This window comes from Manis javanica, chromosome 10 (genome assembly GCF_040802235.1).
Source record: "Manis javanica isolate MJ-LG chromosome 10, MJ_LKY, whole genome shotgun sequence".
NCBI classification, from domain to species: Eukaryota; Metazoa; Chordata; class Mammalia; order Pholidota; family Manidae; genus Manis; species Manis javanica.
The window spans coordinates 59312644-59325355 of NC_133165.1; the positions used below are offsets into that span (position 1 = coordinate 59312644).

At 41.7% G+C, this 12712-nt stretch overlaps 1 long non-coding RNA gene across 1 annotated transcript; it reads left to right on the plus strand.

Moving 5' to 3' along the window:
- The first annotated feature begins 1210 nt into the window (after positions 1–1210).
- LOC140844098 (uncharacterized) lies at positions 1211–10634 on the plus strand. The gene is made up of 3 exons (XR_012122319.1): positions 1211–1384; positions 3818–3904; positions 10011–10634. It is a non-coding gene; the product is annotated as an uncharacterized lncRNA (long non-coding RNA).
- Positions 10635–12712: the final 2078 nt, after the last annotated feature.

Below are 12712 nucleotides of genomic sequence, written 5' to 3' on the forward strand. Positions count from 1 at the left end.
CAGCTGTGGTCTAACACAAGGGGCAAGGGACTGCTGAGTAGGACTCCAGGGGCCCCAGTGTACTTACATGATCTGTGAATTGCACCCCACCCCCAGGAGTGCAGGATGTGGGGAACTGTAAGGTGAATGCATGTACCTGTAGGCACTCAATCAAATACGTGTTGAATGAGTGGGTGAATGAATGAGCTCCGCCCTCACCCCCCCCTCAAAAACAGCCACAGTCTCATTTCCTTTGGAAAATTTCCTTATACATCATGATAGGGAGAAAGGAAAAAAAAATCTCAATTATGGGAAAGTGGATGCATTAGTCAGGTTTCTCCAGAGAAACAGAAACAGCAGGAAACATATATAAAAAGAGATTTATTATAAGGAATTGGCCCATGTGATTAATGAGGCTGAGGGATCCCAATGTTGCAGCTGGTGAGCAGGAGGGCCAGGAGAGCTGATGGCATGAGATCCAGTGAGAGTCCAAGTCTGAAAGCAGAACAATGTCCTAGCTCCAAGACAGACAGAGAGCAATTTCTCCCTTATTTCTCCTTTTTGTGCTACCAAGAGGCCCGCCCACATTGGGGATGGCAATCCTATTTCCTCAGCCTACAGATTAAAAGGTGAATCTCATTCAGAAACACCCTCAGGGATGCTCAGAATAATGTTTAACCAAGTATTTGGGTACCTTGTGTCCCTTCAGCTGACACATAAACTTACCCTTCTCAGTGATGTTTGCAAAGGCGTTAGAGGCTAGAATCCCTGGTGGCTGGCTGACAGCATTTAGGCCAGCTTCTCTCCTCTTTGTGTTGGGCTTTGGTGATGCCCCTCTGACATACTGGAGCCCCACTCAGTGACAGAACACACACAGGCACACAGCGCGTGTGCCCAGGAGTCATCAGGCAGAACAAAAGGAGTAACTGGCGTCGATCCTGAAAACCCGCCTTGCTCCCCACCAGGAGCTGTTGGTTATTCCTCTGCCCGCTAGCAGAGCTGCAGGCACCACTGCCAGTAGTCTAGGAAAACAAGGCAGACAGCTGGGAACTGCTAAGCAGGCCCACCACCAGCCTCTGCCCAAGGCTGCCAGGTCCCTGCAGTTGTACCTAAATGCCTCTTGGGAGGGCAGAGCTGGGAGACAGCCACCCTCTGTTTGTTGGTGGGGTGGCCTGGGATGCTGATGAATCCTCACAGTTGGGCTTGGATGTGTGTGAAGAGGAGGGGATGGAGACCTTTAAGAACTGGTTTTATTAACCACTTTTTAATGAGGCAGACACTGAATCTTAATCCTCACAACTGCACTCCACTCCCATGGTAATTTATTTTTCAGAGCAGAAACTGAAGCCCAGAGAAGTTATGGGACTTGCCCATTTCACAGATGAGGAAACAGCGAAAGGACGATGTAAGCCTGATCACAGAGCTGGCAAGTGGGGATACTTGGAAAGATGATGCCAGACTCCCAAAGAGAAAGGAAAACAAAACCTCTGGTCAGGGAGGACAGGAGCCCTTCAGTCCACACTGTGCCTTATCTTTACTTTGTTTGTTTGTTTTTTGAAGCAATCAGATCTTGTCTAGCCTTCTTAGCGAGTCATGATTTTATGCCTTCCTCCAGGGTCAGGTATAGTTAACTCAGTTCCTTTGGGGACCAGGTTCTAGGCAGAAGATTCTTCTTTTATGTCGTTCTCTCTTATCTCATTTGCAACAATATGGATGGAGCTGGAGGGTGTTATGCTCAGTGAAATAAGACAGGTGGAAGCACAGAGACAGTTGTTAAGCTACTCCAATGGATTATAAAATTCTTGAATTATATTCTAAACCGGTCCTGGGAGGCCAGCGACATCCAGGCTCGGCGCTGGGGCCAGAGGACACCGAGGCGGCGACCGACGCTCGTGCTCTGCCCATCCCCGGCTCCACGGAAGTGGCTGCTGCCGCCGGGCGGGGTGGGGGGTGGGGGGCGGAGAGCATCCTTTACTTTTTATTCCTATTCACCATCCCAAACCTCTGAGGTGCCTTCGCCTACTCCCTCCCCTCCTCCAACTCCATCCGCAAACTGACAGCCTCAAATGATGCCATTTTAATGTGAATTCATTAACATTTTTAAAGTTGGGAGACTTCACATTTTAAAAATCCAGAGTTCTAACATCTGTTTAAAAATCAGGCGTTCTGGTAATCCGGGCCAAACCCCTGCGGCAGTGGGAATGGGGACAGGGGGAAGGGTGTGCACCATTAAATGAGGCCTGACCCCACTGTCTGGGTCCCTTGCCCCACGACCTACTTGAACCTCTGCTCCTTTTGAGTTCTGTTCCAGCCACACTATCCTCTTGGCTGCTCCTCAGACACACCCAGCTTCTTCCCTGCAGAGGACACTGGCCCTGTCCTATATTCAAACTGCTCTTCCTTGGGGTCAGCTCTGGATGGAGCCCTCCTTCCCCGGTGTCTGTCAGTTATCCCCCCACAGAGCACCCAACCCAAAGGCACAGCATGCATTCCCCTCACTGTGGGTTGAATTGTGACCCCCTAGAAGAAGATCTGTATGTTGAAGCCCTAATCCCCAGTACCTGTGATGTGACCTTATTTGGAAGCAGGGTCTTTGCAGATATGATGAAAGTAAGATGAGGGCATTAGGGTGGGCCCTAATCCAATAAGAGCATTTGGACATAGCCACAGAGGAAGATGGCCTTGTGAAGGCAGAAGCAGACATGGAGTGATGCTTCTAGAAGCCAAGGAATTCCAGGAGTGGCCAGCAACCACTGGAAGCTAGCAGAGGCAAGGACCGATTCTTCACTTGAAGAATGGCAGTTTCTAAGCCAAGTGCCCACCCTAATCCAATCATCCTTGGCAAGTAGGTGGAGTAAACCAGTACAGGCATGACTACCTAGGGCCACCACTTCAGAAAGTGGTAGCTCCTGGGAAAGGGGAAGTCCCCCAAAGCAGAGAGGAAGAGAGAGAAATGCATGAGACGGTGATGGTGTGCCCTCAACCACCCATGGCTAAATCCCTGGACAATGTTCAACAGGCATTTATGAGCACCTACTCTGTGAGTGCCACAGAATGTAAACTCAGTGCCAGTGTTCAGCTATTCTCCTATGTTAACCCACAGAAAAACTATGAGTTAATAATACAAATCCCTTACAGGAATTGACAGCCTGATTATGTCCAAAACGGGTTCCATTTTCCCTGGAAGACAGAACCTGAAACAGCACCAACAGACCCAAATCAAACTTTATCACCATGACAGAGTGAGACAGGGACCATGGACTTAGACAGAGTAGGGTGAGGGCCTCCGGAAAAAGCAAGGCAAGATATTTACAGTCAAAGCAATGTAATAATGTAAAGTCCCTATTGAAACTCTTTATCCAGCATTATGCAAAGTCAAGGTCACACTAATTCTCCAAGGTAAAGATACCAGACTAGGAATATAGACACCTTCAGAGAGATCAGTTAAAGGTCAAAAGGCCAGGAGCAACTTGGCCTGGAATGTTTGATTGTTCTGCAAGGGTATCTCAGCATAACCTGTGACTTCACTGTAAACAGCCCTAGCAAACAGACAACAACCCAGCCCACCTTGAGGGCAGGGCAGTGGTACAAATCCACACCTTAAGCCATCAATTCCCGAAAATTCTCAACTGCCTATAAATCCCTTAGACAACGCACCACCCCAGGCTCTCTTGTCTCCTCCTGGTGTAAGCAAGGAGCTGTCTGTCTTCTTACTGTATCTCTTAATAAAAGTCTCCCTGTCTCTCCTACCTTAACTGTTTGCTAAGTTCATTCTTTGACTCCGCAAACAAGAACCCCGGCATCAAGAGTCCTTGTTATAACTGCTTCATTCTCAAAGGTTCCATGGCAAATTTCCACAGTAACATCTGGATGCAATGGCGACAATAATAACTAATATTTACCAAGGGACCAGTCTATATTCCTGGTAAGCATGTTTACATTCATTTTCTCATTAAAAGGGAGGCATTACTATTACTTATTATTATGTCTCTTTGTAGATGAATTTGATACACAGGGAGATTCAATTATTTGGCCGAGCTCACACAGCTGGTACATGGTGGGGCCAAATTTCTCTAAGTCTAGGTCTTTAGACCGCTATTTTTATGCTGTCTTCCTACAACTGGCCCATCCATTCATGGCAGGTGAAGGAATAGGATAACGTGAATGTCATGTAGACATAAGGAAAGTGAGAGCTGGTGCATTGTGACAAAGCCATTTTTCACTTGAACATCATTTCCCAGATCTACACAGTCTTTAGTGTCACTGCTACATCTAACGCTTCAAGGTTGAAAGACTGTGGGCAAGTGGAGACAAAAACCAAATGCATCTTCAGAAACAATCATTAAATAACAAGGGTGCAAATATTTACCCAGGGAGTATAAGAAAATATGAGGCAAATTCTCATCCTCCAATGTTATGTTTAATTAGAAACTGAATTATGAAAACACTAGATTTGTACACAAACAAAAGTTTCAAATAGATTCTCTTTGTCTGGTTTGCTAATTAGAAATCAGCCAGTCTTTCCGCCGAGCAAATATAAACAGACTCTAATTGCTGGCTGGAAATGAAAGGCAAACCTGCTCTGAGTCTAATGTTGGGGCTGCTATGAGCTGAGTGACATTAGTGGTGTTTAGTAACAGTGTGAGGATTAGCACCCCCCAGCTGGACAATCTGACAAAGGCAATTTAAACTTCAAAGGAGCAGGACATAATTATAATTTACAAGGGGAAAAGGCTTAAAATTTGTTCCTGACCACTAGGCCAGTGCAATATATCCCTCCCTTACCATGTTGGCAGCAGTGCAGGCAGAACTGCTTTATGGGGTATTAGGTCATGCGAATTGAAATGTTCCAAAAATATATATATACTTCCATCCAAAAGCTGACATCCAGAAATTTAGATTATGGAATTAAGGAAGCCTTTAAGGACTTGGTTATGAGAATGTCCATCATCAAGCTGTTTAAAATAATGACATAAGTCATACCATGAGAATTCGGTTTAATCAAATGTAGAACATCCATGCGAATGGTGTACTAATAACATAAATGTCATAGGGGCGTAAGAAAAGGGGGAGGGCACTTAGAATCGGGACATGAGTAGACATTTTCTCCAAAGAAGATATGCAAATGACCAACAAGCACATGAAAAGATGCCCAACACCAGTAATCGTTAGAGAAATGCAAATCAAAACCACAATGAGATACCACTTCACACCTTCCGCTAGGATGGCTATTAGAAAAATAACAGTAAGTGTTAATAAAGATGTGGAAATATTAAAATCCTTGTGCAGTATTTGTGGGAATGTAAAATGGTGCAGCCACTGTGGAAAAAAGTATGGTGATTCCTCAAAAACTTAAACTTTTACGATTCAGCAATTTCACTTCTACATAGGCAGGAAAAAAATTGAAACCTGGGATATGAACAGATATGTGTACATCAATGTTCATGTCAACAGCCAAGTATTCATTCACAATAGTCAGAAGGTAAAAACAATGCAAGTGGCCATTGATGGATGAATAGATAAGAAAAATATGATATATACATATAATGGAATATTATTCAGCTTTAAAATGGAAAGACATTCTGACACATGCTACAACATGGATGAACCTTAAGGACATTATGCTAAGTGAAATAAGCTAGCCACAAAGAGACAAATACTGTATTCCATTTACATGAAGTACCTAGGGTACTAGGTACTTCAAAATCAAAGAAACAGAAAATAGAATGGTGGCTACCAGGAACAAGGGAGAACACGAAAAAAGGAGTTATTGTCTAATGAGTATAGAGTTTCAGTTTGGGGTAATGAAAAGGTTCTGGAGATGGATGGTGGTGCCTGCTGCACAACAATGTGAATGTACTTAATGCCACTGCACTGTATACTTAAAAATAGTTAAAATAGTAAATTTTATATTGTATATATTTTCCAACAAGTTTTTGAAATACAAGACTTTTACTTCTAGTTTTTCTATAATGGACACATACCTGTACAACTTTACAGATAAAGCTATGAAATTAGCCAGATATAAGAAAAAAATCTCTAAAGATAGTTTGTAAATGTGTTACTAATACAGACTTGAGGAATACCAAGTTCATTCCAAGTGATTAGGGAATATCATCTACCTAAGAATAAAGATACTTAATTATTTATTTATCTCAAATTTATGGAATGCCTACTGTGTTCTAGGCTCAATTCAGACCTTGAGGATATAACATGAAACTAATGGAAACAGTGCATGCTCTTGGGGATTAGTAGGGGAAATACCCCAGGAAATGAAGAAGTGATCATTTCAGATGGAGAAAATGCCACAAGAATATGAGAGTAATTAGATAGGGAATATCTTAAGGGAGAAACAGCCCTCTTTAGATAGTGTTCAAAGAAGGCATCTCTGAAGAGGTGATATTTGAGCTGAGCCTCAAATGATAAAAAGCAGCCAAAGCTGCCAAGGCAAGAAGATTCTGGGCCTTGAGCAAGTGTGAAACTAGGCTCATTCAAACAGTGACTCTCAACTCTGACTTCACCTCAGAATCATGTTTTAAAGATCAATTCCAGGTCCCACCTAGAACAAGAGAATCAGAATCCCTGGGAGGGTAGGCCTGGAGACCAAGACCTTTGTTTGTTTTTCAAAAGCCCTTTCTATATACTATTAATAAACTTATGGGCACCAAAATTTTAAGTACAACACCATTGACAATAGCTCATTAAAAAAATGAAATACTTAGGAGCAAATCTAACAAAATATGTGTAGAACTTGCACTGAAAATTGAATAACACTGATAAATCAAACAAATGTAAAATAATGGTGAGATATACCATGGTCATGGATTGGAAGGCTTAGCATAATAAATATGCCAGTTCTCCCAAACTGATAAACAAACAATGCAATTCCTGCCAAATTCCAAGTAACATTTTTTATAGGTATAGATAAGATCATTCTAAATTCCATATGGACCTAAAATAGTTACAATGATTTTTAAAAGAATAAAGAAGGAGGAATCAGTCTACCCAATATGTAGACTTTGTACCTACAGGGATCAAGACTGTGTGGTATTCGTGAAGGGACAGAATGTTCTAGTGAATTGTACTGTTTTAGAAATAATGCATTTTCTTGTACATCCTGGGCCCCTTACATAAGCCAAGTATGAACTGAAGAAACAGTATTTCCAATGCTGAAGGAAAGATGGGCTAAGAGCTTAGATGTGGTATGTGGATCCTCAAAGCAATGGTTCTCAATAGATAGTCAAAGCCAGTTTTGATTATACTCTGTTTTCTCCTCACTCACATCCTTGGCTTCACTTTAGAACCATATTATAGATCTAGAAGAGTGTTGTTCAGATTGAGAGCTGGAACCCTAGGATAGACTTTCTCAAAGTATAGGGGGTAAATCATTGGCAACAGAATGACTTAGGGTGCTTATTTGAAAAGCAGATTCTGGGCTTCACACCAGGTCTTCTGAGACAGAATATCTGGAATGGGAGCCCAGGTATCCGCATCATTCATTCATTAATTCCTTGAGTGATCCTCTTGTAGACTGACATTTGAGGACACTGCTTAGAAACTGGGAAGTTGATGAAGTTGTAAGTTTCCACCCAGCTGTAACTATGGAAACAGGTTATGTGAAACAATTTAAACAACCTATTGCATATCATGTCCCTGGCTCACTTTATGCTCTTAATGGCTTCTAATAAGGGAGAGTGCATTTGCATGTGTGCTGCACCATCTGCCTGGAGTGCCCTGCCCTCCTTGTAGGCTCTGCAGTACTTCTAGTCAATCTTTAAAGCTCATCCTAGAAACCAGCACCTCTTCAAGGAAGCCTCCTCCGCTGCTCATATAGTTATTCCCTCCTCTATGCTACTTCACCTTTTACTTTGTTAACAAAAATATCAATAATAATAGTTTTGAGTTATGGAGTACTTATGGTATCCCAGGTTTTATGCCAAGTACTCTACCTGAATTAACTCATTTCAGCCTTGCAAGTAACCCTGTGGCACAGGAACTATTGATTTCTCCATTTTACAGATGGAGAAATTGAGATGCACAGAAGTAAAGTAACTTGCACAAACAGAAAGAAATGGAGCCAGAACTAAACTTAGGCAGGTCTATAATATCAATTTTTATACTTTGTACTACTAGCATCTCTCCACCAAGACCGTGAACACTTTGAGAACACGGATTGTCTCATTCATTTGTGGCTACCTGGTGCCCACCACAGTGACTGGCATATTGTAAGTGATGGGTATTTTTGCTGAATAATTTAACTTCAGTGGAACACAGATAGAGACCCCTTGTATCTCCTTATCTCACCTTTTAACTGAAAGCCCATTCCTAAAATGCCTAAGAGTGAAGAGTACAGGAGAAAAAGAAAGAAGTCACCCCCTTCTTTCATCTCTCCCCAAAGCCACTCTAGTTAATCTCTCTCCTCAACTACCCAAGTTGCCTGGCAGTTCTGTCTCATGTATATTACAACAAAGGCATCTTATCTTACGATATCACTTCTCATAATCAGGTTCTGTAATTTAAGGCTCCACAAAGGAGTCCTGCAGCTTCTCCAGCTTGACAGCCCCTCCTCTTTGGACCTCAAATAATTGACTTGTTTCCCAGAAGGTCTGCAAAGGAAGGCTCAGAATGGGAGACAGATATTATGTTAGTCACCTAAATTGGCTCTTCGTCTATTACAGACTGTGCCTCTCCACAATTACCAGTGCTCCTCCTATGCCCTTAGTATGAATTTTGTATTTCTTCCAATGACCTTTATCAACATTCTCAAAGCCATACATCATGACTTTGATGCATCTCTAGAAAGCAACCATCGCAGAGTTCTTATTACCTGGAGCTCCTGATCCCTTAGCCTATTTTCTGGGTCTAGATCAAATGTCAACTCAAGGAGTTGCATTTCTAGATCCTTAAATCCCCTTTACAACTTTCCATAATGTAAACTTTGCCCCCTCACACTGTTCAGAAATGAAGTTTTGCCAGGCATAAGGCCACACAGGTCTGCTGCTGTTTCCCAAAGCCTGGGGTGGGGCATGAATTGATTTTAGGAGGAATTTGAATAAATTGTATGTGGTAAAGAGGCATGGTGATAAATAACATTGAATTCCATAGGGAAACTTTATTCTCAGCTCAATCAGCCTTTGGTTATTTCTAGAAGACAGTCTCAGATGAAATTTTTTTTTTAGTACCTCTTTTTTAAAATTTTATTTTGGTATCATTAATCTACAATTACATGAGGAACATTATATTTACTAGACTCCCCACATCACCAAGCTCTCCCCCGCAACATACCCCATTACAGTCACTGTCCATCAGCATAGTAAGATGCCATAGAATCACTACTTGTCTTCTCTGTGTTGTACAGCCCTCCCCGGGCACCCCCCACAACATTATGTCTGCTAATAGCAATGCCCCCATTTTCCCCCCTAATTCCTCCCTTCCCACCCATCCTACCCAGTAACTTTCCCTTTCGTAACTGTTAGTCCATTCTTGGGTTCTGTGAGTCTGCTGCTGTTTTGTTCCTTCAGTGTTCACTTAGTTCTTATACTCCACAGATGAGTGAAATCATTTGGTACTTGTCTTTCTCCACCTGGCTTATTTCACTGAGCATAATACCCTTTAGCTCCATCCATGTTGTTGCAAATGGTAGGATTTGTTTTCTTATTATGGCTGAATAATATTCCATTGTGTATATGTACCACATCTTCTTTACCCATTCATCTACTGATGGATACTTAGGTTGCTTCCATTTCTTGGCTATTGTAAATAGTGCTGTGATAAATATAGGGGTGCATGTGTCTTTTTCAAACTGGGGTGCTGCAATCTTAGGGTAAATTCCTAGAAGTGGAATTCCTGGGTCAAATGGTATTTCTATTTTGAGTTTTTTGAGGAACCTCCATACTGCTTTCCACAATGGTTGAACTAATTTACATTTCCACCAGCAGTGTAGGAGGGTTCCCTGAGTTCTGTTTTTAACATGTCTCAAGGCTTGCTCACAGCATGGAAAATTTCAGATAGTTTGTACCCCTCTTTTCCAGAGAAGGACAATTGCTTATAACATGGGAGCCGAAACAAGGCCTTGCTTCAGCTCTGCCGTGACTGTGCACCTTGGATGCCTGAAACTTCTGTCACTCTGTGTACCTCTGTAACTGAGAAATGCTAAATGTGAACCAAGAGTGAGTGGACCTCCAGCAGGCAATAATATCTGGCCAAAATGTAATAACATTGCATCTCCTTTGTGTGTATTTTCAAAATTATCTTCTTTCTGTGGTAAGGGACACTTGTTTTCCATTTACAGTAGTAATAAAGCTTCCTTTTAAAATAAATTTGGTGAAAAAAGGATATTATTTTAAAGAAAAACATGAACCAAATTATAGTACAGATGGCAAGCACAGATATAACAAACCCCGAAAAACAGAAAGACTGGAGCTGAGAAGCAGTTGTGGTGGTTAAGGAGTCCTGGTCTGGAATCAGAGTGCCATGGGGTGGATTCTGTTTCTGCCACTGGATAGCTCTGAGATCCTGCACCAGTAATTTCACTTGTTTGAGGGGATAATCCCATCCTACAGAGCATCCATGTGGATTAAGAGATACGTAAACCAAAAGCTAAACACAGCATCTGAGTCATGAAAGCAGCCCACTCAGTGGATGCCATTGGTTGATTGCTGACTGGCCTACCCCCAGAATACATTCTGGCTGTCTTAGTAAATACTCAGAAGTCCATGCATGTAAGCATCTGTCCCAGTCCATGTCATCAGAACAGCATGGAAAATTTCTGGATTAGTCCCACACCACCCAGGCCTGGATTCTCTGCCTGCTAGCTGCCAGGCTTACATCATCTCTTCTGCTCCCATCTGCTCACACTTCCCAGAATCCAGTCAATGGGCTCTCCCAGCTCTTGACCCTCCCTCCTGAGTACCAGCCACCTGACTTTCCCAGTCATTGCGTTCCATCAATGCCACACAACTGACTATGTGCCTGCTGGGAGATGGCACAGAATGTGGAAGCCACCTTCAGAGCATTTATACTCCTAATGCTCAGAAATGAGTTACACTAAACAGGAAGCCACAGAGATGTGGGACAATTTCAGATAGTTTGTACCCCTCTTTTCCAGAGAAGGACAATTGCTTATAACATGGGAGCTGAAACAAGGCCTTGCTTCAGCTCTGCCGTGACTGTGCACCTTGGATGCCTGAAACTTCTGTCACTCTGTGTACCTCTGTAACTGAGAAATGCTAAATGTAAATATATGTGGAAATTCAGGGTAGATAAGGACTAGTTTTTAGCAGGTTTGTTATGTAGATTCCTCTGGTGCTGATAAGGGTCTGAAGTTGTCTCCAGTGATTAACTTTTTCCTGAAGTGAGAGGAGGGAAGACACCCTTACAAGTTTATGTCCTACTTTTATGCAAATAGGCAAAGGACAGAGAGATTTTCCTGTATATGCTCTTTATCAATTGCTTTCATTTCAAAATAATCCTTATGCCAAGATGGCATATTTTGGGGTGCCATATTCTGCTATCTTCAATAATTAGGTCATTTTAAATAAGTAAAATCTTATTCCATTGTCTCTAGAAATTGAACATGCATTTTATGCAGAGTTAATATTGAGCATCATTTCCTCTGGTGAACTCCTATCCACCTTTCAGAACCCAGCTAAGGGGTCATCTCCTTAGAGAAGCCTTCACAGATATTCCCCTAAAAAGGTAAGTATTCCCTGCTCTGCCCTACCCTTAAACTTTACATAGAGCTTTTTCACTGGAAACAAACCAAAAGAAAAAGGTAACTGTGATGTGATCAATGTATTAATTAACTTGATTGTGGTAATCATTTCAAAATTATATATGTGTATCAAATCATTACATTGTACACTTTGAATATATTAGTTTTGTCAATTATACATCAATAAAACTGAAAAAATCAAACAACATAACCATTAGCATCTAAAAAAATGCCTTGCATAGATTTCTATTGTTATGCAAATACGAATTAAAAACTATGAAGTATTTCAAACACAAAAATGGCAGAGAAATAACTTAGGAGACATCTATATATCCATCAGTTAGAGTTAAAAAATGAAAATATTCTGCAATATTTGCACCACGTCCCTTTTAAACTAACAAACTAAATAAATAAAATGTTATATATACAGCTAACATCATGCCCTCTTTCCCTCCCTCTTCTAGAATAAAAAATTAAGAAAAGAGTAGATGGGGTGGAAACCAAGCTCCAAAAGGTAATCAGCAATTCTTAGTGCAAGCTCCTTTTCCATCTTTTACTATTTCTCAGAATATTAGTGCTCTCTGTGGAGGAAGTCCCATGACAGAAGGGAGAGAACTAGACAGCTGTGGGTGAATCGATGATGCAAGAATAATTACAGAGAAAGGAACTGAGCATAGGGACAATTTCTAATGTCACTCATGTTCTGAAAACTGCATATTAGGCTTATGTAGAACCATACACTGGTAAATGTCTCATCTGCTTGCTTGAGCAGGCTCCAATGCTTGTCATGACCTCAACCAAGGTGATATCAATAATGGAGACCAATCACATGTGGGGAGGTCAGAGGTCAGGAAGGGAAAGTATAACAGCAACATTGTAGGTTGTGTTGTGTTGGTTAGGCTAACATCAACCTCCAGGAAATGACTTCAGGATCAGGAAAAAGTGTGTTGGCCCTGAGTAGCCTCACAATAAATTGAAATAAAATGAATGAAGGACCGAATGAACTATTGTATACTCTGC